Source organism: Natator depressus, chromosome 1, assembly GCF_965152275.1.
Source record: "Natator depressus isolate rNatDep1 chromosome 1, rNatDep2.hap1, whole genome shotgun sequence".
NCBI classification, from domain to species: Eukaryota; Metazoa; Chordata; order Testudines; family Cheloniidae; genus Natator; species Natator depressus.
In genome coordinates, this window is record NC_134234.1 from 49,171,280 (window position 1) to 49,198,971 (window position 27,692).

The window sequence follows — 27,692 nt, forward strand, 5'->3', positions numbered from 1 at the left end:
TTAGGGGGCGCTCTACATGGGGAAAAGAGCACTCTTCAAGGGTTGTGGTGCAGCCAACTAGAGAAAAAATTCTAAAATTTTCCCACACTTGTCCACAGGCCAGGATCATTGTAGCAGGTATCTGACTGCTGAGGATAAGCAGGGAAACGAGGGTACATCTACTACATGCTTGTTGCTTCCACCCTGGTCCCTATGCTGCTCGCCTGTGTGCCACTTTGGTCCCTGCACAAGTGATTGTCAAGTGGCGCAGAAAGTTTCCTAGAATGGGGGAAGGAACAAAGGAGCTCTGCCAAGGAACCTTCGGCAGAGGATTGCCGAGTACCTCTAGGAAACCTTCCTGGAAATTTCTCTGGAGGACTCCCCTGAGATCTCGACATGCATCAATGCCCTGTTCCACCATGCACAGGGAAATGTCCAGCACAGAGAAACACAGCCAGCCTTGTACATTTCTATACCCTGAACCCACCTCCGCACTACACAAACTACAGCCACTACCAAGCATCTCTTCTGCTTCTTGCTTGCTGGAGAGCAACTGCTGAAACTGGCTAGATACCTCTGGAGCGGTGAACAGTTCCTGGGTGCCTGGCCCACCAGGAACTCCACATCATCGTCTAACTCCACCTCTTCATCCATGACTTCATCCTCCGGGTTAGGTCCTCTTTCCACCATTTCCATGCCTGCCGAAGTATCCACAGAGCTCTTGGCAGTGGAGGTAGGGTCACCACATAGGATAGCGCCCAGCTCCTTATAGGACCAGCAGGTCTTAGATGCCTCACCGGAGTGACTGTTTGCCCCCCTTGCCTTATGGTACTCCTGCCTCAGCTTCTTTATCTTCACTTTGCACTGCATTGTGTCCTGATCATAGCCCTTTTTGCACAAGCCTCAAGAAATCTGCCCATAGGTCTCAAAATTCCCATGGCTCAAGCGCAGCTGGGACTGCATAGCCTCCTCTCCCCAGATACCGAGCAGATCCAGCAGCTCCGCAGTGGTCCAAGCGGGAGAGCATTTACTGTGATAACCTGCCGTGGTCACCGGGGAAGATGCGGTGAGACATTTCCACGCCGAGCAAACAGGAAATGGAATTTCAAAAATTCCCAGGGCTTCTAGGGGGGAGAGGTGGATGGTTATTTACCTGGCTGCAGGGCAGAGGAGTTCAAACTGCTGACCAGAGCAGTCACGATGGGCACTGTGGGACACCTCCTGGAGGCAAAGTGATAAAATCAAGCATGGTGTCTACACTGGCACTTTGTCGACCAAAATTTTGCACAAAGAGTCTTATGTCTCTTGTCAGGGTGGTTTTATTTTGCTGCCAAAAGAGGGCATTTTTGCTGCCAAAAGTTGCACCACAGTGTGTACGCATTCACTGATTTGACGACAAAAGCTGCCTTTTGTCAACAAAACTTTGTAGCGTAGACAAGGCCTCTCTCACCAACAGAAGCTGCTCCAATAAAAGATGTTACCTCACTCACCTTGTCTCACTAATATCCTAGGACCAACATGGCTACAACACCACCATAAGTGCCGACTCTGTGGGTTCTCCGGGAAAAATAAAAGTCAGTGCCTATGAACAACACTGCATAAAATGATCAACAACGTCTTCCATAAAGAAGAGACATGTTGGATACCACAAAGGAATGTAATAGGGGTGGATACCTTCTTGGTAAAGTATTGATGAAGAGCTTTAAGGATGCTTCTTCCAATTTTAAAGGTGAGGGGAACATTTATCAATTAGTTTCTCTTACAAAGAAGTCAGCAGCTTCAGCATTTAAAGATGTAGGATGTGAATTTCCTGGAATATATCATAATTATTTTACAGTGTTGTTGGGACTTCTAAATTTCATCTGTGGAGACTGTTACAATCCATCGGTGATCTTCAAGAAAACACCATCCTGGCCACTATGGATGTAGAAGCCCTCTACACCAACATTCCACACAAAGATGGACTACAAGCTATCAGGAACAGTATCCCCGATAATGTCACGGCAAACCTGGTGGCTGACCTTTGTGACTTTGTCCTCAACCACAACTATTTCACATTTAGGGACAATATATACCTTCAAGTCAGAGGCACTGCTATGGTACCCGCATGGCCCCATAGTATGCCAACATTTTTATGACTGACTTAGAACAACGCTTCCTCAGCTCTCGTCCCCTAATGCCCCTACTCTACTTGCGCTATATTGATGACATCTTCATCATCTGGATCCACAGAAAAGAAGCCCTTGAGGAAGTCCACCATGATATCAACCTCAGCCTAGACCAATCCACACAAGCGGTCCATTTCCTGGACACTACTGTGCTAATAAGCGATGGTCACATAAACACTATCTTATACCGGAAACCTACTGACCGCTATACTTACCTACATGCCTCCAGCTTCCATCCAGGACACACCACACGATCCATTGTCTACAGCCAAGCTCTAAGATACAACCGAATTTGCTCCAATCCCTCTGACAGAGACAAACACCTACAAGATCTCTATCAAGCATTTTTAAAACTACAATACCCACCTGCTGAAGTGAAGAAACAGACTGACAGAGCCAGAAGAGTACCCAGAAATCACCTACTACAGGACAGGCCCAACAAAGAAAATAACAGAACGGCACTAGCTGTCACCTGCAGCCCGCAACTAAAACCTCTCCAGAGCATCAAAGATCTACAACCAATCCTGAAAAATGATCCCTCACTCTCACAGATCTTGGGAGACAGACCAGTCCTCGCTTACAGATAGCCCCCCCACAATCTGCAGCAAATACTCTCCAGCAACCACACACCACACAACAAAAACACTAACCCAGGAACCTATCCTTGCAAGAAAGCCCGATGCCAACTCTGTCCACATATTTATTCAAGTGACACCATCATAGGACCTAATCACATTAGCCACGCCATCAGGGGCTCGTTCACCTACACATCTACCATTGTGATATATGCCATCATGTGCCAGCAATGCCCCTCTGCCATGTACATTGGCCCAACTAGACAGTCTCTATGCAAAAGAATAAATGGACACAAATCTAACTTCAGGAATAACAACATTCAAAAACCAGTAGGAGAACATTTCAACCTCTCTGGCCACTCAGTAGAAGACTTAAGGGTGGCAATTCTGCAACAGAAAAGCTTCAAAAACAGACTCCAATGAGAAACCGCTGAGCTTGAATTAATATGCAAACTAGATACCATTACCTTGGGTTTCAACAGAGACTGGGAGTGGCTGGGTCATTACACATATTGAATCTATTTCCCCATGTTAAGTATCCTCACACCTTCTTGTCAACTGTCTACATGGGCCATCTTGATCATCACTACAAAAGTTTTTTTTCCTCCTGCTGATAATAGCTAATCTTAATTAATTAGCCTCTTACAGTTTGTATGGCAAATTCCACCTTCTCTGTATATATCTATCTATCTTCTTACTATATGTTCCATTCAATGCATCTGATGAAGTGGGCTGTAGCCCACAAAAGCTTATGCTTTAATAAATGTGTTAGTCTCTAAGGTGCCACAAGTACTCCTGTTCTTTTTGTGGATACAGATTAACACGGCTGTACTCTGAAACCTGTTACATTATTCTAACAAATCCGTGGTGGATAGGGGTGTAGGGCTTCACAGTTGTCATTATACTGCACTCTATGGCCACTTGAAACTACCTAGCAACATCAGGGACAGAGTGAATAGCAGCTAAGCAGATCTGATTCCATCCTGCAGAAGGCAGTGATGCACATCTCTCTTTCCATGCATGTGCGCATACACACACACACACACACACACACACACACACACACACACATTTCTAACTTTTTCTTTGTAATAGACTTTGCTAGTAGATGACACTTTAAAAATCTTATCTGATACATACTTTGATATTGATCTAAAACAGCACAATGAAAATTCAATAAAGACAAGTGCAAAGTACTTCAGTTAGGAAGGAAAAAGCAACTTCACAACTACCAAATATTGGCTAGGGGTAGTATAATCCCCTAGGTGCTGGGGATTATAGTGGATCACAACTGAATATGAGTCAACAATATGATGCAGTTGTGAAAAAGGCTAATCTCACTCTGGGTAGTATTAACACGAGTGTGAATTAGGGAACTAGGGGACCAAGCTGACCAGTACAAATGTAAGTGCTTGCTGGCAGCAGGCAGAGGCACACTTTCTACACTGAAGGGCAGCAATCTTTGTTCCCCAAGAATCACTCAAGACACCTTGGACGGCAGAAGTCCTTTTGTAGGGGATGTATTAGGCAGCATCTCTGCTTCCCCGAAGGTACCAACAAAAGCAGGATTTGTGGGTGGCTTTATGAATGTTAAGACCCCAGTGTGAAATTTCTTTACTGGAGTCCTATTTTACATCACTTTCAATTTGTATTCCGTTTTCTCTGATTGCCTTGGAGTTTCCTGTTTGTTTAGCAGTTGGCAATAATGCCAGATTTTAAAAGAAACAATTTTTTTGTAAATGACATGTTGCCTCTTTTGTAGGTTTCATAAGCTCTGCCTTCCTCATGTAGAATTTAATGTATTCCAGCAATAGAGGCATCAAGTATCTAAAATGGAACTGTCTTTCTAGTTCATAAATTCAAAGTGAACTCCTTATAAACCAAATTCAGAAACTGCCAAACAATTGGAAGTACCTAGTTTTGCTCCAGGCCAAAAGAGAGTAAGCACAGAAGTCAATTTTCTTGTGATGTATAGTATACAGTATTTAATAGTGATTGTTTCACAAATAATCCTCTCTGCCTCTGTTCAAGGACATTGAACTTTTGTGATAATTAAAAATTAATATTTTCACAGTGAAAGTGCAAATTTCACAGTGCAACAACATCCATTGGTGGTAACAGATACAGTTAAGTCTGAAATGCTTCATGCAGCAGACCTAGTGCAGTTTAGATAGCTGCAATTTATATTTCCAAGCAATACTTTGGATAGCTGTGATTCTTAGCTTAGGAAAGGGGGAGCATGCTGCAAACTCTTGATAACTCAGTATGGCAACTCTAAGAAGGTGAGACCAGCTGTCTAATTTTATGCCATACTGGGTAATGAGAATTCTTGCGCCCAATAGGGGGATATTATTGTCCTGATTCAACAAAGTACTTAAACATATGCATAACTAAGTGTGTGAATAGTCCAACTGAAGTCAATGGGGCTAAAGCACATGCTTCATGTTAAGCATGTGCTTAAGTACCAACTATATTTGTATCCAATACTGTAAACAAAAGAGCTAAAAGCTGCATGCTTTAGGGCAAAGCTTAACTGAGTCAGTGCACCTGTACATAGTATGTACAAAGCAATTCTCATCCTTATATCTCTAATACTGTTCAGCTACACATATTTAAAAAGCTTTTAGAACATATGCTAAGGCCATCTCTTAAATCAACTTGAATACTGTTATTTTGTCTAATAGACAAAAATCTTTCATGGCATGATTTGGATGTATCTCTAATAAGTGCAGAGTAAATTACAATATTTTGAGAACTGCCTAATTTATGATAACAGACTTTAAAGATCTAATTATGCAATAAATCACAAATTCAAGGGTGCTAAAACAATGGAAAGAAAAAATATACTGTCTATTTCCGTTTATAATCTGAAGAAGAGCTCTGTGTAGCCCAAGAGCGTGTGTCTTTCACCAACAGAAGTTGGTCCAATAAAAAATATTACCTCATCCACCTGGTCTCTCTAATATCCAGAGACCAACATGACTACAACAATACTGTTTATAATCTGACATCTGGATGGCAGCACAACCTTCTGCTATGGTTACCGCAGGGGACTCAGAGTTGGGAGACTTGGAAAGAAATTTCCAACCTTCCTAAGAGATTTGGGCAGAATGGGAATTGGGCGTCCAAATCCCATAGGCATCTTTGAAAATTTCAGCCTTTGTTTCTATTCCTGGATCTGCTGCTGGCTTGCTGCGTGGCCTTTGGCAAGTCAACTAGGGCCGAATGCAATTCCCACTTAAATGAATAGTAGTCTTTCAACTGATGTTAAAGGGAGTTGGATTAGGCTTTTGAGTGCCAAGCAGCGCAGCTCCCATTGAGACACTTGTGACTAACTCCCTTTGTGAATCTAGCCCCAATGCTTAACTTTGAGGCGTCTGGAAAACCACTGGGATTTACAAAGTCTGAGCCAGGCACTCAGGCTCCGTATACAATGAATGGAGGGAGATAGGTAACCAAGAATTCACAAAACCCAGCATGCTAGGTGGCTCCCCACCTAAGATAGCCATTGGGAGAGACCAAAGAAAGGGGATATGTCCTAATCCCTGCTCTCCCCACTCGGAAAGTTTGGTGTCTAAATCTAAGCTGCAGGGAGGCACTGTGTTCTGCTTGGGATTCTCAGTTGTGAACCTAACTCCTCTGGGAGTTAGGTGCCTAAGGCATTTCTTGAAAGAAGCAAAGACGAGGAGGAGCTTCCCTCATAACTTTTAGCTCAGTGTATAGGGTACTTGCCTTGCAGGAGACATCCAGGTCAAGTTCCTCCTCCACCTGAGGAGAAGGGGTTAGAACAGGGATTTGCCACCTCTCAGGTGACTGCCCTAACCACAGGGCTATGGGGTATTCTCATGTGGGGTTCCCTCACTCTCTCCTGTTGAAGCTGTTCCACTGCTAACTAATCACGAAGCAGTGTGATTGGATGCTGGGTCTCCTGCGTTCTGGGTGAGTATTCTAACCACCAGGTTACCAAGTCATCCGCATGCTCTCTCTCTGTCTCAGTGACTCTGAGCATGCCTACTGGATCAGGCCCCGCAGGGAAATTAGGCAGAGGAAAGCCTATCTTCCTCCTATTCATGCATTGCACGGGGACTTTGGCACCCAGATGCCCTACAGTGAGGCAGCTGTGTGCATGCCCAGAGGCAGAAACATAGACACCTAGGGTACTATTACTCTGCTAAAACTTTGGTGCCAAGTGAGTTTAGGTGCCTACAGGTTTAGGTAGCAGCTGAGCAGGAGTTTTCTGAATACCAGTGGTGCTTGATTGTAGGACTTAGGCGCCTAAAATGGTAGTTGGGTATCAACATCCCCTTTGTGACTCTAGCCCTTGGTACACTGAAAGACTGAGCCTCGATCTCTTTGAACCCCAGTTTCCACGTGTGTAGACTGGGAATAACAATAATTGCCCATCTTTGCAAAGTCCTCTGAGAGCCTCAGCAGAAAGATGCTACACACGTCAAAGCATGACCATGGCTTTGTTATAATTTCTTTAGATTTAAATTATAATTAAAAAGCCCACACCAAAAGCTGTAAGCACCTTAACAACTACTTAGACTTACACTTGCAAAGCAGGTTCACCCAGCAGCAAAATGTAATCATATATAATCAATTAACTTAGCCATATAACAAATCAAAGTAGCCCCTTTAGCCCTTCTAACATACCTCAACCTGCCCCAAAACCTGGTCAAATAAATGGCTTTTGGAGAATACTCAGGTCACTAGGTTTGGGTGGTCTGGTCCAAGGCAGCAGCAAATTCTAAAGTCCCAAGCTCTCACAGAGATCACCTAGCAGGTTGCTCCCTCTCTTTTAATGAGGATCCAGCTTGAGCACCTCCACTGACCACAGCTTTTACAATACGTTAAGGGGAGAGAGACATTATCTTAGGTAGGCAAGTCCTGTGCTTTATGGACCATAACCAACATCTTAAATTTATCTTAAGTATTTGTGATGAGCTCTTTAATTGCCTGTGCTCCCCACTCCTCCCCAAAAAAGTAAAGGTTGAGCTTATTCATCAGATTGTACATAAACTGGCTGGATCTCTCTCTCACACCCACTCCCTTGTAAGCTGCTTGAGACCTATTTATATGCATGAACTATTCGCTCTCTCCTTTTCTTTTTTCTTTTTTTTTTTTTTAAGGCATACAGGATTTATCAAATCAGAAGAAAAAACTAATGCTCCCTTAGAGTGCTTTAAAAAAATTGGCATGCGTTACATCTCAGATGTAGAAGATTGCCAGGCCAATGTATTCATAACAGTCATATTATTGCCATACCTTTTGCTCCTTGGGGATGAAGCCATGTGATCAACTGATTTTATGCCTCTCTGCAATGCAGATAAACATATCTTTCTCTCTCTCTCTCTTTTTTTTTAGCTGAGCAAAATGACCTTCCTGAGAAAGATTCAAGGATCTTTTAGAGAAACACACCACAACCCTTCTGCAGTGTTACTATTCCTGGCAACCACAGGACATTTCTGAACTGAATTTAGGTTATATCATTCCAAGTAACTGATTAGGGTAAGTTTAAAATAGAATATAAGAAAAATACCTCATTTTGGATGAACTGCATAGCATCTATGACAAGGTTGATACTGTATGTATATCAGTGATTACAACTAAATGCTATCAGAAGGAAATGATGAAGAGTTTTATCATCTGATATAGCTCATAGTCTTTAATCAAATTGTTAGACAAATATTCCCCTTCTCCGTTTTCCATTTCATAATTCAACTCAATTGCCAGCACCTGATTTAAGCCACAATTAGCAACCAGATTTAAACCATGATTCCTCTTTAACTTGTATGAGAAGTTATTAGACAAAAGGACCAGAGCCCCAGCTGGGGTGAATCGGTGTTGCTCTGATTTATGGCAGATTAAGATAAGGTCCAAAGAGCACACATTTTTAAAGCAAAAACTTTGTTGCTGTCAATTTCTCACTCATAGATGTCCCACTTAAATGATTATAGGATTTGTTTTCCCTCCATCTAGTCTCACGGAGCAATCCACAATGGATTAAAAAAATAATAATTCATAATATGATAGAGAACTCAGCAAATACCTATTGTTATTCAATTTTAATACTATTTCCAGACAGCTGGATTCTGACGTTCCAGGAATAACTAGCATATGTGAAACATTGTTTAAGGGCATTAATGTAAATACAACTTGGATCCCATCTTGTTATTCTGGCTTGCACCTGGCAAAAATTGCTTTTAATTAAACTTAGAAATTTTTTTATATTTATGGAAGTTCTGTGATGGCAACATTTGCTGTTGCTAGCACAGAACCCCAGACGTGCTCAGTGGCTTGCTGTGATAACAGCCCTGGCATTTTAGGTTTGAAAAGATCTATACTACATCTCTGTTAGCTCAGTTAGTAGGCACAGAAAGGATGAGTATACATCACATCACACATGTTTGTGGGCCAGATCCTCAGTTATGTATGAAGAAATCTATGGAGCGATGCTGATTTACAACAGATGAAGTTCTGGCCTTGAGTCTCCAGAACCACAGTGAAGAATTGGGGACGCCTGAATCTCCTTTGAAACTGGCAACTTGTCTTTGAGGAGTAAAGTCTCAGAGTAGCTGTTATTAAGGTCTGGTATCCAGATAGCCATATCTGAACCTAGAGCCCAGCACCTTTTAGAACCTCCCTGCAAATACCCACTGCTAATTAACTCAAATTTCACACACTCTGAGACTTTATTTTCCAAAGCAAATTGCATATCCTAGAACACACAAGGTTTTGATTAAGTAGTGCTTGTGATCCTGCACAAAGTCTCCTAGCTGTACTCAATCAACGTTTTCTAAGAATTAAAAGAGATTTGGTATAAATTGAATTTGAAAAATATGCAGAGGCTTATTATCTGAACTGAACTGTAAAACCCATCTGTCACCGGGAGCACCCCATTCAAGTTCTGCAACTGATGAAAAGGAATGACATTACATTAAAATATTAATTGAAACAACATTAAATGTTTACACTGGACAAGGTTCAACAGTAAGAAAAAAGGGTCAAGGAAGCACGTTATGCCTACATGTTTCTGATCAAGTGTCAATGATCATCAACTGTTTCAAGACTCCTTCTCATTCAAATGATTAAAAGAATGGGAATATGTAGGGCATGGCCAGGTAATTTAAGAATGGAGAAGCAGCCTTAGCTATGAATTTATTTGATTTGTGAGTTTAGAAAATCACCATTATTTAACTCACTTTTTTCCATTTATATTTTTTATTTTTCATTTCATCTCCATACATAGTTGTGCAGCCCGCTATGCTATTCAGGAACTAAAGTTTGATCACAGAAGAGAGTATTTAATCCCATAATATTCAAGTAACCATCCTAACAAATACTATGAGGAATTAGTCCAGTTTATATTTATCTTAAATAGACCTAAGAGGTTTTGGTTTTTTTTATAATGGAGTCTGTCTTTTTAAAATATTTTATCTCTGGACAAACTTTTCTTCTGGTGTTTCAAAAGAGATGAATCATTTCAGCCTTCTTTGATAATTACATTAATACCTAAGGAAGATGTGCAGCTTTGGTGAGGAATACACACCTCTTAAGTGATCCAAGTGCCCAGTCCTTATTTAAGACATGTCTGCACTACAGACTTCTGCACAGATAGCTATGTGGGTGTGAGGAGGGGAGATCCCTGACTGACATAGCTGTGCTGGAAAAATATATACCAGCAAATATGTGCTTTTACCAGTATGGCTTAGACAAAGAGTCACAGCGTCCAAGGCCTGTGACCTCCTGTGTGACACAGGCCATAAAACTCCCCTAAATTAAGCCCTAAACCATAACCTTTAGAAATCCATCCAGTCTTGATTTAAAAATGTTATCAATGGAGATTCCACCATAACCCTTGGCAAACTGTTCCACTGGTTAATTGCTCTAGCCATTAAACATTTTCACCTTATTTCCAGTCTGAATTTGTCTAGCTTCAACTTCCAGCAATTAGCTTGTGTTATACCTTTCTCTGCTAGACTGAAGAGCCCATTGTTAAATATTTGTTTCCCATGTAGATACTTAGGCTGTAATCAAGTTACCCCTTAACTTTCTCTTCCTTAAACTAAACAGATTGAGCTCTGTGAGTTTATCACTATAAGGCGTGTTTTCTAATCATTTAATCATTCTCTTGGCTCTTCTTTAAACCCTCTCCAATTTATCACCATCCTTCTTGAATTATGGGCACAAGAACTGAACACAGTATTCCAGCAGCGGTTGCACCAGTGCCAAATATAAAGGTAAAAAAAAAAAAAACTTCTCTACTCCTACTTGAGATCCCCCTGTTTATTCATCCAAGAATTGCATTAGTGCTTTTGGCCACAGCATCCCACTAGAAGCTCATGTTCAGCTGATTATCCACCATAACCCCCAAATATTTTTTCAGAGTCACTGCTTCCCAGGATAGAGTCCCCCATCCTGTGAGCATGGCCTACATCCTTTATTCCTATATGTATATCTTTACATTTAGTCATATTAAAAACACATATTGTTGGCTTATGCCCTGTTTACCAAGCAATCCAGATCGCTCTGAATCAGTGACCTGTCCTCTTTGTTATTTATCACTCCCCCCAATTTGTGTGTCATCTGCAAACTTTATCAGTGATGATTTTGTATTTTCTTCAAGATCATTGATAAAAATGTTAAATAGCATAGGGCCAAGAAGTGATCCCCAAGGGAATCCATGGGAAACACATCCATTCAGTAATGACTCTCTGTTTACAGTTACATTTTGAGACCTATCAGTTAGCCAGTTTTTAATGCATTTAATATGTGCCTCTGACGCTGCAGCTACCTGTGGGCTGGTTGCATCCTAGAGCAATGCTGGGCTCGGGGAGGGGGGGGGGGGGCTGGCTTGCTCTGTGCTCAGTTTTAAGCTAGGCTGCTGCCGCCACTGCTGACAGAGAGACGGGGGCAGTACTGACAATGCAGCGATTAGGTGCCCTAGGCTGACCCACCCCACAGTGGCCCCCGCAGGCCTAGGGGAGAAACCACTGTGACAGCTGGCCAGGAGCTGTGAAAGGTCTGGTGTGGGAGGAGGCAAATCAAGGTCTTGGGGGGGAAGGGGGAGGGCAACTGCCCCCTCCACCCCATAGCAAGCGACACCCCTGCTCTGAAGTAACCCATGTCAAAAAGGGCATGGTTTAGCAACTTTTAACTTTCATTTCACTGAGAACCATAATAGCAGGAAAATATCTTCATGATAATAACGTTCTTCACTGAAAGATTTAGGGGTAAAATGTGTATTTTCATCTTAATGTTTAACCAGGGAGTTGCTGACTAAATACTAGACATTGAGAGGAGACCAAACCCCACATTTTTCAGTACTAGATGCTATTAAGAGCTTGCCTACATGAACACTTAGTTCACGGCGAGCTGGGGTGTAAATCTACCCTGCACAAATCTGCCTGCATTAAGTGTCCTAGTGGACCCTGCTGTGTGCTAGAAGTTCCCTAGTACATTTTGATCTACCCCAGATCAAAAAGCACTGAGGAACTTTTAGTGCACAGCAACAGGGTCCACATGAACAGCTAGTGTGTGGCAGACTTGTGTGGGACAGATTTACACACTAGCTTGCTGCAAAGTAAGTATTTATATAGACGGACCCTAAGACAACTACTCCCCCCAGATCATCCCTCCTTATCTTTGTATCTGAAGTATAATAGCTACAAATTAATACAATTATTTGAAACATGAAATCCTGTTGTCACAATTTTCAAAAACACTTGCCTATACATACGTAAATGGCTTGATTTTCATAGGTGTTGAGTACCCAGAAACTCCTTTTGACTTTAATGGGAGCTTTTGGGGGTGCTGAGAAATTTTGAAAATGAAGCCACTTATTCCAGCCTATTTTTTGAAAGTCTTGCATCTAAACTAAAACGGTTCTGGGTTTCTAACAGGAAGCCCATTATATTTGCAAATGACTAATTATAAAAGTAAACAGCTACATCAGTTGTATACAGTATGAGGATTGGCTTAATCTTAAAAGGTTTTGAAGAGATGACAGTGAAAATCTTCCTACCTTTATCCAAAGGACCTTCATCGCAAATAATCATGCCCCATGGTTGATAACAGAACCTACCCATCTCTATGATTTCCACTACTTTCTCCTTCCTTGATTCTATGCTGTGATTTTGCACTCTTGCATCTTCAGTTTCTCTGAGGTGCTCAATCCATTCCAGGACACCTTGTGGAAGCCCTCTATGTGCAAGACCAAAGCACAGGTCCAAGGTAGCGACAGTAGAATGAAGAAGCATCTGGCACCAGGGTATTATTATTAATAATAATCATAAATTGTATTATAACAGTGCCTGGAGTCCCCAATCAAGGATCATATCCCTATTGTACTGGAAACAGATGATGAAAAAAACCTATATGTACATACATATAATGAAAAGATGGTCTCTTTGCCAAAGAGCTTACAATCTAGAGAGACTTTCATTAAAGTTACTGCAGTAGAGGTTACATTACAGGATGTGAATGAGTAGGAAGACAAGGGCAGCTGGCTGGGGGAACAGAGGAGAATTGTCTTTATCAAGGGATCTGGTGTACGAGAATGACATGGACAGATGGGTGGAAGTGAATGGATCAGTCGGGGACTGTTATGGAAAGGGAGTTCTATGAAGCGTATTAAAAGAAGTAAGTGGTAAAAATGTATTCAGTATATAATGTGACACAGCATGGCCAGAGGTCAGCAGGAAGGTGACTGAGGGGAGATATATAAGCCCCAGGATGATGAGAGCCTTATTCCCTGTAGAGGGAAGAGACGTTGCTATAGATTAATTAGAGCACCTGAAGCCAGTCACCTGATAAAACCCCCCTGCTTCAATCAGACAGTTGGAGGAGTTGAAGCAGAGTGGTTTGATGTTGGAGCAGAGAGCAGTTTGGAGGGAAGCAGAGGAGACTTTGGAGAAGTTCTGTGGCAGGCCAGAAGACAAAGACCCTAGGTAAAGGGAAACCCGGCTTGTGCAGAGCAAAGGGACTCCACAGACACAAGGGGTTGGAAGAAACCTGGACCAAGCAGAGAGAGGGCAGGAAGCCCCACAAGCTGAAGGGCTGGAGAGGGAAGTAAATCGCTAGTTCAAGTGGTTTGCTGCTATCCCTAGGGCCCCTGGAGTAGAAGGCAGGCCTGGGTCCCTCCCTCTCCACTCCCCTTCTCTGGGATACTAGTGGGACAGTTAATACCCCAGATCAGGGGGTGAGAAATGGTGCCCTGAACATCCCCCCACAAGAAGAGAAAGCGCGGGACCCATCATAGTAGTGCTGGCAATTTGCCACAATAAGAAAATCTTATTTTAATCTTAATCCAAAAACACACAAACAGGTTTATCCAACCCAGCCCAGGAGCTGCAGAAAGAAGCCCAGGAAATTGTCAGAAGCCTCTTCCACCTGACACCTATGCGGTCCAGAAGTGGCTGTGAGCTGCAGGACAGGAGTCCTTGGGACAGGAGTGGGATAGGAGTACCCTGAGGAGTGGCTGCTGCAGCTCAGAACTGAACACAAGGGCTTCCTCCATTTTTCAGTGCTGTTGAAAGCTTATTTTTTCATTCTGTCTGGTTTAGGATAGAAGAAGTGTTGGCCAGACAAGCTCAAGTATTGACAGGATGTGCATGCATTTGGTTAATGTCTGTATCCCATGGTCATAACACTGCACAACCACTGAATGGCTAGGTTCATTGTATTGTTGGAGAGTGGCAGTTGGGAAGGGGAAAAAGAGGAGTTTGAGGTTTTATTGGTCAGAACGCACTAATACCAATGATGCCATTTACTCCTCTTGCATAGTCATGTCATTTCCAGGGGAGGCTCTGACCTTTCCAACACCCAGTTATAACAGAGCCTGATCCAAAGCCTTTTTAAGGTCCATAGAAAGACTTCCATTGCCTTCAGTGAGCTTTGTATCACACCCTTAGTGTTTTGTTTTCACAGCAGAACAGCTTACCTCAATAAATATTTTCAATTACTATAGATAAGGATAGGAGCATGCTCCTGGGGATTTCTGGAGCAAGACAGAAAGGAACATTCAACATTCATATAGTCTGTCTTAATAGACCTCTGCTCCCCCTCTCATCGCATCTCAAATGTTTGCTAACTATATGATGCCTAGATTTCAATAGTGTCCAAACCTTATTGTTAACATGTAATTATGATTCACGTAACATTAATTATGAACAACCTCAAAGTATAAGACTAACAGATTATTTTACTCTAATTCAAGAAATGTGTCTCAAGCTCTGATCATGACAAATTTAAGAGAGAAGACTTTCTCTGGTCTTCACAAAAGAATCAGAGGGGGGGGGGGAAGAGCTATTTTGGGACATGAAAGCATCTCCCTTCAGGTTACTGCAATGATATTCTTATAGTCAGGACAGGTAGTTGGAGGTGCTGGGGATGAAGTCCTAACTAGAATTGGGAAAAATTCAGACAAAGCTTTTTTTTCCTGCCAGTTTTCTTCAAACTTGCTGAATTTTTTTTTGGGGGGGTGGGGGGGAGGGAGAATCAGAAAAGTTTCATTTCAACATTTTCAAAATGAAATGTTTCAATAGTTTGATTCAAAATGACTTTTAGGTTAGAAGTTTACTTCAATGTATTTTAAAAGGTTAAACTCAAAACCAATGAAATTTTATTTTAGGTTGAAAAACATTTTGTTCAACCCAAAATGAATTTTTCTTCAACATTTTTTTTCAGCCAGTGAATCAAAAAATCAGTTAGTCACACAGTTCTAAAAAATGCCAAGGTCTGGGCCTGACAATTATTTTAATGAAATACTGAAGACTGTAAATATGCAAGCAGAAGGAAACAGGAGTAATTGGAGGTGATTTCAATATGGCATCAACTTCCCAAGATCATTCAGTTCCAGCCCATAGGAATGAATAGGGACTTGAAACACCCAAACTACTTACTATTCCCTTGAGTCTCCATGGCACCTTAGGCAGATGTAGTTTAATGTTGAACTGACTCAAAATTAAATGTTTCGGTTCAGTTCAACGAACCAAAAATCTTTTCATTTAGATTGTCCCCAACAGAAAAATTTTGATTTTGCAAAAACTGCATTTCCCACCAAAAAATCATTTCAATAGAAAATTCCCAGACACCTCTACAAAAATTGTGTTCTTTTTTCTTAGGTGTTATCCCTCAGGTGTTTTTCTTATCTTTGTAAGATTTAGCCTTGAGGTACTCATGGAGGGCGGGGGAGGCAATGTAAGGTAAAAGGCAAAGAAAACTAGTTCACTTTAGGTTTGAATAAGTAAAATGTCTAGCCAATCTGGATTCGTTCCAATCTTGTTGCCCTATATAGTACATCTTGTATGTGTACTGCTCTGCCATGAACATGATGCTGTATCCATCAGATAATAGCAGCAACTTTCAAACACTGGAATTATTTTAATAGAGTTGCTAACAAAGACAAAATGGTTGATTCCAAATTGAAATCTAAATACATCTCAGTTAAAAACATACGTTTGGTATCAAAGCTGCCTCCAAGCAGACAGTAGACGTTTGTGTAAGTATTTCAAAAAACTGATACTTCCAACAGGTTGAAAACTTAGAATTTGATATATGTAGTACAACTAAAACTTACAGATATATTTACTATGGTCTTACACTGGCGAGTTCCTGAGACACAGACAGAAGAAATGTCAACAAATGCAAAGCAATGCACATTGGAGGAAAAAAACAAACTGCTTTAGCCCCTGACAGTGTTCTAAATTAACTGTATCCACTCAAGAAACATCACTGTAGGCATCTCATTGAAAATCTTTGCTCTATGTGCAGCTACAGTCCACAAAGCTAACAAGATGTTAGGATGGTTCCAATGGTTAGGGGGTTCTAAAGAGGGTGGATCTAGACTGTTGTCAGTGGTACCAGATGACAGAATGAGGAGTAATGGTCTCAAGTTGCAGTGGGAGAGGTTTAGCTTGGATATTAGGAAAAACTTTTTCACTAGGAGGATGGTGAAGCACTGGAATGGGTTACCTAGGGAGGTGGTGGAATCTCCTTCCTTAGAGGTTTTTAAGGTCAGGCTTGACAAAGCCCTGGCTGGGGTGATTTAGTTGGGGATTGGTCCTGCTTTGAGCAGGGAGTTGGACTAGATGACCACCTGAGGTCCCTTCCAACCCTGATATGCTATGATGCATAAGGAATCGGACAGAGAATACCACCAAAAACATTATAATGCTTTTATATAAATCAGTGGTGCAGCCTGACTTGGAATACTGTGTGCAGTGCTGGTGGCGCCATCTCAAAAAGGATATTGCAGAACTGAAGGAGATTCAAAGAAAAGTGACAAGAATAATCATGGGCCTGGAACACACTAATATTAAGACGGATTGAAAAGATTTATATTGTTTACCTTAGGGCATATCTACATTGCAGTTGGGAGGTGTGACTGCAGCACGTGGAGACTACCACAGCTTCACTCCTATTGTTACTGGATCCAGCTTTGGTTTAGATGAAAGCTAGCTCAGGTATGTCTACACGTGCTGCAATCACATCTCCCAATTGCAGTGCAGGCAGGGGCGGTGAGTTATATCTCCACGTGATGCCTTAGCACCAGCAAAATTCAGAGCCCCGGGGCCCAGCTCCACCAATATTTGGGGCCGGGTGTCCCCCCTCCCCGGCTCCACCTGCTGCCCCCCCGCCTCCCCCAAGTGCCCCCCGGCCCCCTCTTGCTGCCCCCGACCCCCGCCATGCACCTCCCCGGGGCCTTGGAGCAGAGCGTCCCTGCCTCTGCCTCTTCCTTGAAACTCCACGCTGACTCCCTGCAGCAACTGCTGCCGCAGGGTCCTAGTGACCCTCAACCTCTCCTCTTGACTGCCAGGGAAGACTGACTGAGCTTGCCCTTCCACCTCAGACCCTTCCCCTTTCCGGCGGGACCCTCCACCAGCACAAGGGCCCCCCCCCGCCCGCAGTCACCGCTCCTGCCCCATGCTCAGCAAGGAGGCAGCCCCATCCCTCACCCCCAGTGAGGCTACAGTCAGAGGCAACAGCAGGGGAGGAGGCGCAAGCAGCACCCCCCCGGCACCCACCACAGGGGAGGCGAGGGAGATTCCTGGACCTGAGAGGAGCCCTAGAAGCACATGCAGTGACAGTGGTGGGGGTGAGTGTGCTGCTGGGGGGGCGGGTGGGAAAGGGGAGCTCCTCCCCCAGAGCTCGCTGCTGCCGGCAGGGAAAGGGCTGGGGGGAGTCGTCCTCTCTGGCCCCTGTCCCAGAGCAGCCTGCCTGCACCCCAAACTCATCCCCAGCCCTGCCCCACACCTGAGCCCACACCCCCAGCCAGAGCTTTCACCCCCCACTGCACCAGCCCTGAGCCCCTCCAACACCACAAACCCCGCATCTCCAGATCCAGACAGAGCCCTCATCCCCCTGCACTCAACCCTCTGCCCCAGCCCTGAGCCTCTCTAACCCTCCAGCTCCAGACAGAGCTCGCACACTCCTGCTCACCCTGAGTCCCTCCCACACCCAAACCCCTCATTCCTAGCCTGAGCCCTCACCCCCTACTCTTGCCCTGAGCCCCTCCCATACCCAAACCCCTCATCTACAGCCACACCCCACAGCCCTCACGCCTGCACCCCCCCTGCACCCCCTCCCATCCCCAAACTCTCTCCCAGAGCCTGCACCCCAATCCCCTGCCGCAGCCTAGGGCCTGCACACCAGACCTTCTCCCCCACCCAAACTCCCTCCCAGAGCCTTGGGCAGGTGGGGGCGGGTTCTGGGCACCACCAAAATTTCTACAAACCTGCCACCCCTGAGTGCAGACACACCTTTAGAAAGGAGACAGATAAGAGGGGACATAATAGAGGTATATAAAATAATGAATAGTCTAGGGAAGGTTGATCAGGAGTTTCTGTTTTGTCTCATAACACAAGAACAAGAGGACGGTCAATGAAATAAAAAGGCAGGAAATTAAAAACTGAGAAAAGAAACACTTTCCCATACAATGTGTAATTAAGCTGTGGGACTCATTGCCACAGGAAGTCACTGAGGCCAAGAATTTAGCAAGATTCAAAAAGGTACTGGACATTTAGAGGATATCAAGAATATACAGTTATTAATGATCATGCCAATTTTGAAAGCGGTATTAAGCCTTGTGTTTCAGGATTTAAGCCAATCTCTGACAATTAGAGATCAGGATGAGACCGGGGTAGGGGGGCAGTTTATTCCACATTTGCCTATTGCATGGTTCTTATATCATCTGTGATGCATATGGGACTGGCCACTACTGAAAACTGGATCTTGGACTAGATGATCTGCTGGTCTGATCCAGTATGACAATTCTTATGTTCTTAAGAATGCCCGACACATTCCAGCAAAAAGCAGAATATATCACTAGAAGATACATAAACTGGTACAAATAAGGGTTATCATTATTATTATTTGTTTTATAGTAGCATCTAAAGACCACAAATACATTGATTCTTTATGAGCTAGGACCTCAACTTTTCATTTTAACTTCTTTGCTTGTAACTACTTTCCTTAGTAAAATACTTTAGATGGTCCGGGCTGTTCAGTCTTTGTTGCATCTGCCTAAGTTAAATTACCATACAGACTTCAATTTGCTTAACTGAGCTTTACCTGGAAACTTGTACTGGAAAACCTTTTCCAACATAATGAAAACCTTCCTTCATGTAAATCATTTTAAAGCATTTAACAATGGGATAATTCTATTGAAATTTCACATTTAGAGAGCTGAAGAATAAGCTAACCTGTTATTAAGTAGATCAATGTTCAATTGTTCATATGCCATTTTTAACAAAAACCCAAGAGGGAGCGATATTCTTTTCTTAGTCAATCCTGTGGCTACATTTTAAAATATTATTCTTCATTTTTGTGTCGCAGCGCTGAATATGCAAAAAAACAGAAGATAAGTACAACAAATCATTTGCAAAGTTAAAGCTTACACCTTCAATTTGGTTTTTAATATTTAAGTAGTGTAGTGTTGCAGCACTACATAAATTAATTAATTCAAACCTCTTTTTGAATATAAATTGAATATGTTAATTTTATTCATCAAACAATGGCACAATGCGCACAAAAACCTCAAGACACAAGGAAGGGTCACCAGGCTAATCACTTTGGCTCATTTTCCTTTTCTCTACTCCCTTCTGCCTATTTTCTCTGCTCGCTTTGTATTTAAAAGGGGCAATTTTAAAGTAGGTAAGCTTAAAATGTGACCTACATTTTATAATTTGTTTGAATTAAATTTTTGCAAGATCTATGTAATTTCCATACGTTTCCCTTCAAACAAGTTTCTCTTCTTTTTCTAAAAATAAATAAATGCCAGCATCCTGCTGCTTTTGAGAAATCCTATAATAATAAATTAGTGAATCACGATGGAGGAAAACTAAGGCCTCTACTCTGCAGGCAGTTCCCTGTAGGCAGATGGTGCTCACTGCAGGATTGAGATCTAACTCTATAAAGAAACAGACTATAAAATGTTAAACTTGCAAGCAGTTATCATTAATAAGAGTGCAGAGTATAGGACCTGGGTAGTATATTTAATAAACATGGTTATTTAGGTCCCAATGTGCCCATGCGGTTTCTTCACGTTATTTTGCAGGGTAAAGAGAAAAACAGACAGCTAACAAAGTCATAAAAACTTTGACAGTATCCTAAAAAATAAATAAATAAAAACACCTTCTCTCCATGTTTGTAGAGCTCATTAAAGCTAATTGTTTTAAGTCTTTTCAAATATTCTTTACCATATGTTCACTTTGCTTTGTGTGAAACAGCTTCCTCTGAATAAGTTGCCTTGCAGCACTACATAGCCAACGTTACTCATTAATCAAAGACTGCATAAAAGGAATTTTATCAGAAGCTGAATACATCTGTTCTAAAGGGAAGGAAAATAACTTGGTCCAGAAATCAAATCAAGTGCCACAAAAACTGCTTTGTTTAGGTGTTGGTGATGAAGAGCTTTGAAAATAAATATTTAAAAATTGAGCCATGAGACAAACCAAGCCAGCACAGACTGAAGAAATAGACAGACCTGCCAGCTGCTTTCCTCAGACCTAAAGGCTTTATAATTCACTGTGTTCACAACATGCCTCAATTAGATCCATCATATTCCAGTTCTCTGATCTTCTCAGGATACATATAAGCTTCTGCAGTCACAGACCTCCATGGATTGCACAGCTCTAGGAGGCTCTGCATCATGGAAGCAGGAACTGGCCACTGAGGTAGAAGTGGAGAAGCCAGCGTAGTGAATGAAATGGGTGAGATGCAGAGGGTGATTGTAATTTTCTCCATACCAGAAAAAAAAAAAAACAAAAAAAACCACCCACTGCTTTATTGCCTGGGATGGACAGAGCACGAAAAAACCCCATGGAGGTTTTATGAAATGAACCACTAAAGATACAGAAAGAGATTTGCTTTGTAGGGAGATTTAATCAGGCACGACTTTGCTAAGGCAAGGAAAGAAAGACAAAAAATGAAAACTTGAAGTGAAATGACTTTCTAAGCTCAGGGAACTCAGCCATATCAACCTTTCAGATATGTAATATTCTGTTTATAGAAAAGGCAAGTCGACCTTAATGAAGCTGTAGCAGTTACTTTTCCTGCACTCCCCACAGCAGCAGTGTCCGAGTTTTACATTATAAACCATCATCTCGTCACTAGGCATGTTGAGGATTTTCCTATCAGCCTGAGGCACTCTGAGGACCAGATTCTGCTCTCTTTGAATTCAACAGAAAAACTCACTGGCAACAGGCCCAAACTAATCTATACAGTAAACATCTTTTCCTTCAAGTCAATCCTTAAGACCCACTTCTGCCTCGATGCATACAGGACACTGCCCAGGTAACGGCTAGATAGGGCACCAGTGAGGTTTGTGGAGGTATGTTTACAGTTGTATGTATGTATGTATAAAAAAAAAAAAGTAAACGTCTCCTGACCATCAGGTTCTGAAATTGTCAACATATGTAACCACCTTTGTGCCTGCGACCCTCATCCTGCCACCCCTACTTCATCTACTGTTTGGCGTATCTTGTCTTAAATTAGACTGTAAACCTTCTTTTTTTTGAGGGGGTAGGGGTGTCCTGGTACAGCACCTAGCACAATTGGGCCCTAATAATAATTTGTAAAGAATGTTTTATGAAGCTCTCATAGTGCTGGTCATTTCTGATGAGATAATAAGGGAAGTCGGCCTTCCCTCCAGTTGGAATGTTTCACTGGAGCAATTCCACTAGGAATGCCCAGTGGGGTTTTTTTTTCCCCCCTTCAAAAAAATGCACTATAAACTAGCTGGAAATATTAGCTTTGCAAAATAACTATATCAAGGAACAACTGAATGATATACCGTATCATAAATGATACTGCTGATCTCTTTCAAGAGTGCCATGTCTTTTAAATTGTCAGTGTCCCCAATAGCATGCATTAATTTATAGAAGAGAAATGAGTCCTCACATTATTTCCAGCTGTTGTTCACATTCACGTCTTCTGCCAAGGTAGTCTTTCATAACGTTTTCTACAACTGTTCACTTCACATGGAAAACACTAAACTAGGGTAGAGCCTCACCAATGATTCGTCCTTATCTTGCTTTCTTGTGGGAATACCTTTGGGATTAGTTCTAGGGTTAGAAAAGCCACATGATCTCCTAGGAAGTTTCCCTGAAACATTCTGGCTGAGGAGTTTGACCCCTCATAAAATTGGCAGCAGCATCTTCATAAAGCCACATGTCTCTGCACTGACTCTCAGACCTTGCAACTCTGCCTGGCTTCGTCACAACGAGCCAGACTGTGGACCTCTTACTCACACGGATGAACAGCTACTCACCTGAGCAGTTCCACTGAAGTGAATGGGGCTGCTTTGGTGAGAAACTCCACACCAATATGAGAAAGAGATTCCCAATCTGCCCAGTATGATTCCATCAGAACCACCCTGCCAGGAAATCCTCAGCCAGTGGCTACCTCCTTACACCCTTCCTTACATGAGAGCTCCCCTGTGTCATGGGGAACACAGAAGAGTCAGGTCAGTTGGTTGCTTATAACGACCCATAACACACCTCTCATGCAAAAAAAGCAAACACCATTCTGGGATGTATTAGCAGGAGTGATCAGGAACAGTCAGCATGGATTCACCAAGGGCAAGTCATGCCTGACTAATCTAATTGCCTTCTGCGACGAGGTAACTGGCTCTGTGGATGAGGGGAAAGCAGTGGGCATGTTATTCCTTGACTTTAGCAAAGCTTTTGATACGGTCTCCCACAGTATTCTTGCCAACAAGTTAAAGTAGTATGGGCTGGATGAATGGACTATAAGGTAGATAGAAAGCTGGCTAGATCATCGGGCTCAACGGGTAGTGATCAATGGCTCCATGTCTAGTTGGCAGCTGGTATCAAGTGGAGTGCCCCAAGGGTTGGTCCTGGGGCTGGTTTTGTTCAATATCTTCATTAAGGATCTGGAGGATGGCGTAGATTGCACCCTCAGCAAGTTTGCAGATGACACTAAACTGGGAGGAGTGGTAGATACGCTGGAGGGTAGGGATAGGATACAGAGGGACCTGGACAAGTTAGAGGAGTGGGCCAAAAGAAATCTGATGAGGTTCAACAAGGACAAATGCAGAGTCCTGCACTTAGGACGGAAGAATCCCAGGCACTGCTACAGACTAGGGACCGAGCAGCTAGGGAGCAGTTCTGCAGAAAAGGACCTAGGGGTTACAGTGGACGAGAAGCTGGATATGAGTCAACAGTGTGCCCTTGTTGCCAAGAAGGCTAACGACATTTTGGGCTGTATAAGCAGAAGAATTGCCAGCAGAACGAGGGACATGATCATTCCCCTCTATTCGGCATTGGTGAGGCCTCATCTGGAGTACTGTGTTCAGTTTTGGGCCCCACACTACAAGAAGGATGTGGAAAAATTGGAAAGAGTCCAGCGAAGGGCAACAAAAATGATTAGGGGGCTGGGGCACATGACTTATGAGGAGAGGCTGAGAGAACTGGGATTGTTTAGTCTGCAGAAGAGAAGAATGAGGGGGGATTTGATCGCTGCTTTCAACTACCTGAAAGGGGGTTCCAAAGAGGATGGATTTAGACTGTTCTCGGTGGTAGCAGATGACAGAACGAGGAGTAACGGTCTCAAGTTGCAGTGGGGGAGGTTTAGGTTGGATTTTAGGAAAAACTTTTTCACTAGGAGGGTGGTGAAGCACTGGAATGGGTTACCTAGGGAGGTGGTGGAATCTCCTTCCTTTGAGGTTTTTAAGGTCAGACTTGACAAAGTCCTGACTGGGATGATTTAGTTGGGGATTGGTCCTGCTTTGAGCAGGGGATTGGACTAGATGACCTCCTGAGGCCCCTTCCAACCCTGATATTCTATGATTCTATGAGTATTGTAAGACAGACACAATAAGTAATTCTTCGGCTCTACTCCGCGCTGATTAGGCCTCAGCTGGAGTATTGTGTCCAGTTCTGGGCACCATTTCAGGAAAGATGTGGACAAATTGCAGAAAGTCCAGAGAAGAGCAAGAAAAATGATAACAGGTCTAGAAAACCTGATCAATGATGGAAGATTGAAAAAAAATTGGGTTTTGTTTAGTCTGGAGAAGAGAAGACAGAGGGGACATAACAGTTATCATACATAAAAGGTTGTTACAAGGAGCAGGGAGAAAAATTGTTCTTCTTAACCTCTGAGGATAGGACAAGAAGCAATGGGCTTAAATTGTAGCAAGGGCAGTTTAGGTTGCACATTCGGAAAAAACTTCCTGTCTGAGAGGTTAAGCACTGGAATAAATTGCCTAGGGAGTTTGTGGAATCTCCATTATTGGGAATTTTTAAGAGCAGGTTGAACAAACACCTGTCAGGGATGGTCAAGATAATACTTAGTCCTGCCTTGAGTGCGAGGGACTGGACTAGATGACCTCTCGAGGTCCCTTCCAGTTCTATGATTCTATGCCTACAACCTTCTTACGACATCTATTAACCATTTTGTAAATTATATATAAATGGGACCCTTACTATAAACCATGACCACTGTTACAATGTGCCCCAGGACTTGATAAATGAAATGGGACATTTATATTATTTTTGTCAGAGTTTGTCAACTACAACCTCCCTGAAAATAGTGTTTCATTAACCTGAGAGTACGTATAAAAGCCGATTAAAAATAAGCTATAAATTAGAAGACATCTCAGTCGTGTTTGCTACAGCTAGTTGCACGGTACTGTATATAGGATCCATAGTTTCCAACTATAGATGAGATACAGTCTGCCCTGGATATGTGCAGGCAGCTCCCACTAACTTGCTGTGGCTCCCACTGCAGTCATCTAAGACCTGAATTTGGTCCTTAGTCTTCAAGTACAGTTTGCAACCAAGACCATTACTTCAGCACAACAGCAAGTGGCATGGGAGCACATGTCCTCATGGTAGGTAACAATTAAGCTACAGTTGTTGTAACTGCAACTGCCAAGGATAGGGATGGGCAAGGACAGTTAAGATACATTTGGTCCAGGATGTGGGACAGAACAGGTGTCATGATTATTACGAAGCAAGATGAATCACTGTGCTGGTGATTGCTGGTGCAGAATTAGTGCCTTTTCCACAGATCAAAGCCATGTTGTATATACAATCACATTTTGTTTTAAAAGTAAGTTTTAAAATCTAAAAAGACGATTAGCTTCCATATCTTGGGGACACCTATGTCAACAATAAGAATATTCATAACCTGGAAACATGATTTTTACTGATCATATGACAATGTGACTTGACATCTCAATTTTGCTGGCACTGTGAATTAAAGAAACCTAAAATAAAAAGTTTCCTGGAAAGTGGAGTGTTGGAAGCCGACAGCCTTTGTATTACTTTGAGATTCTAGTGAGGTTGAGGAAGTAGAAGGAGCAGATGCCAAAGCAGTAAAATCTGGGGAACACTAGTTGCATTCATGTAATCACACTCACTACAGACACTTGAAACGCAGCGATTAAAAATAGTTAGACTGTATGTCAAGCTGCAAGGATTCCCAGAAGATCACTACACAGATGTCCTAGCTCACACAGCGAAAATTACAAAGCAGGCTGCCTGCCACGAAAAGGAAATTTCCCTTTCACAAAGAAAACTGGATAAAGTCTCCTGAAAAGTGCTGATGTCTCCTTCACATGTATAAAGCATTATAGTACGTAAGGCTCCTAGTTCTAGTAAGAACTGTTAAATATATAAGGACAAAGTATCTGAGAAGAAACACTTATGCCAAAAACAAAATAATATTATTGGAAAAATAAATACAAACAAAATGCGAAATAGATCAGGATTCTACTTCTAGTTCCCACACCAAATCTTCCAAAATCAACAGTGTGGTTTGGCTGAATGTTATCAATAATTGCTCGCCATACATTCACATGACATGACTCACCCACACTGGACTTCCTGCCCATACTTCCTTTGGCTCCCAAACCTAGCTCTGTGCTCTGATTTAATTAATAATAATGTCACACATATTCAGCTCAAACTAGAGTAGAATCCAGGCCCTCAATAAATCATGTATAATAAGGCCTGCAAATAGACAAGCTTATTTGATTTTTCAATTCGATTGATATTTGAAAGACAGAAATGCTGGGACGCATTAAGCTGTTACTATAAGTTTGGTTTTCTGAAATTAATATTAAAGCCACATAGCCATTTTAAAAGCACCTACGTGATCTAAGAGCCTAAGGGCTTGTTTATATGAACATTTCGTTTGTGGCAAGCTGGGATGTGAATCAACCCCATGAGCCTGTCACACACTAACTGTCTGTGTGGACCTTGCAGACATGTTCTTTAGTGTGCTTGACTCAACTCCCTTTTCAAATTGGGGTAGATCAAAGTGCACTACGGAACTGTTAGTGCACCAGCATGGTGCACACAAGGCTAGCGTGGAGTAGATCCACATCCCAGCTTGCTCTGAACTAAATGTTCATGTTGAAAATGGCACTTAGGGCTTGTCTAAGCACGTAAATGACTTAGCATCCTAGCTGTTGAGCATTGGCAACTCCCATTAACTTCAGTTGGAAGCTCCCATTAACTTCAGCTGAGGGTGTTCAGTGCTTCTGAAAATCAGGGCTTAGGTGTCTAGAACTGGGCACCCAAAAACTGACACCCCCGATGTGAAGGGATACTTGAAAATTTGTGCTTTAACGTTTGTGTAAGGACTCTGCCAGTGCAGTAGGGGGAAATGAGGCCATGGCCCTGATCCTTCCACTCTGGGGTTTCTCATTTGCCTGGCCAATACTTTCTTACCTCACTGGGGTAAAGTAATTAAAGCTGGTTGGGAATTTGTCAACAAACCAGTTTTTCACCCAAAAATGCCAATTCACTGAAACCAAAACAGGGTCAGTTTTGACAAAAATCTCGATGTGACAAATTCGGGGGACTTTTTTTTTTTTTTTTTTAAATTGTTGAAACATCCCACCTCAACATTTCTGAAACAGAAAGCGTCTGAGTCAAAACAACGTTTAGTTTGAAAATTTTCATAAATTTAGACTTTAAAAAAGCTTTAAAAAAGGTTGAAATCAAAACGAAATATTTCAGAATTATTAAAATGAAACATTTTGATTGACCCAAATGGAAACCAGAAAAATGTAAGATGTGAAAAATTTTCCACAATCTCAAAAATTCTTGCAGGATGGGAAAACCGTTTCCTACCCAACTGTAGTAGTACTACGGCATTGTTTTTTAAAAGTTACTTAAGATCCCAGATAAAAAAATTATATCGGTGCCATTTATTATTCAGGTTGCAAAGCTCTGTAAACAAACTGTTTACAGGTATATAGAGGAATCATTTTATTTCCACAGTGAACTGCAGCCACTTCTGGGGTGGACACAGCAACCATTTATCACTGTATAATACAACAACACAAGAGTTTCCAGTCAGTAAGTGGAGGGGAAGCAGGAGGAGAAGTAGTGAAGAAGAATACCCTATCCATCTGAAACCGTGGGAGACTGTATGAAGATAGAATAGGTAAAATTAGTAAAAGCACTCAAATTCAAAAGTGACCTAAGCCCTA

At 42.3% G+C, this 27,692-nt stretch overlaps 1 protein-coding gene and 1 long non-coding RNA gene across 2 annotated transcripts in view; one reads left to right on the forward strand and one right to left on the reverse strand.

Annotated features, from left to right (window-relative positions):
* The window catches only part of STARD13 (StAR related lipid transfer domain containing 13), a 493,232-nt gene that overhangs the window by 283,471 nt on the left and 182,069 nt on the right, over positions 1-27,692 (reverse strand). The gene's annotated exons all lie outside the window — the stretch shown is intronic.
* LOC141991228 (uncharacterized) overlaps positions 17,776-27,692 on the forward strand; it is a 31,564-nt gene continuing 21,647 nt past the window's right edge. The window contains exon 1 of the long non-coding RNA XR_012640347.1: positions 17,776-17,822. This is a non-coding gene — a long non-coding RNA (uncharacterized LOC141991228). The remainder of the gene's footprint in view (positions 17,823-27,692) is intronic.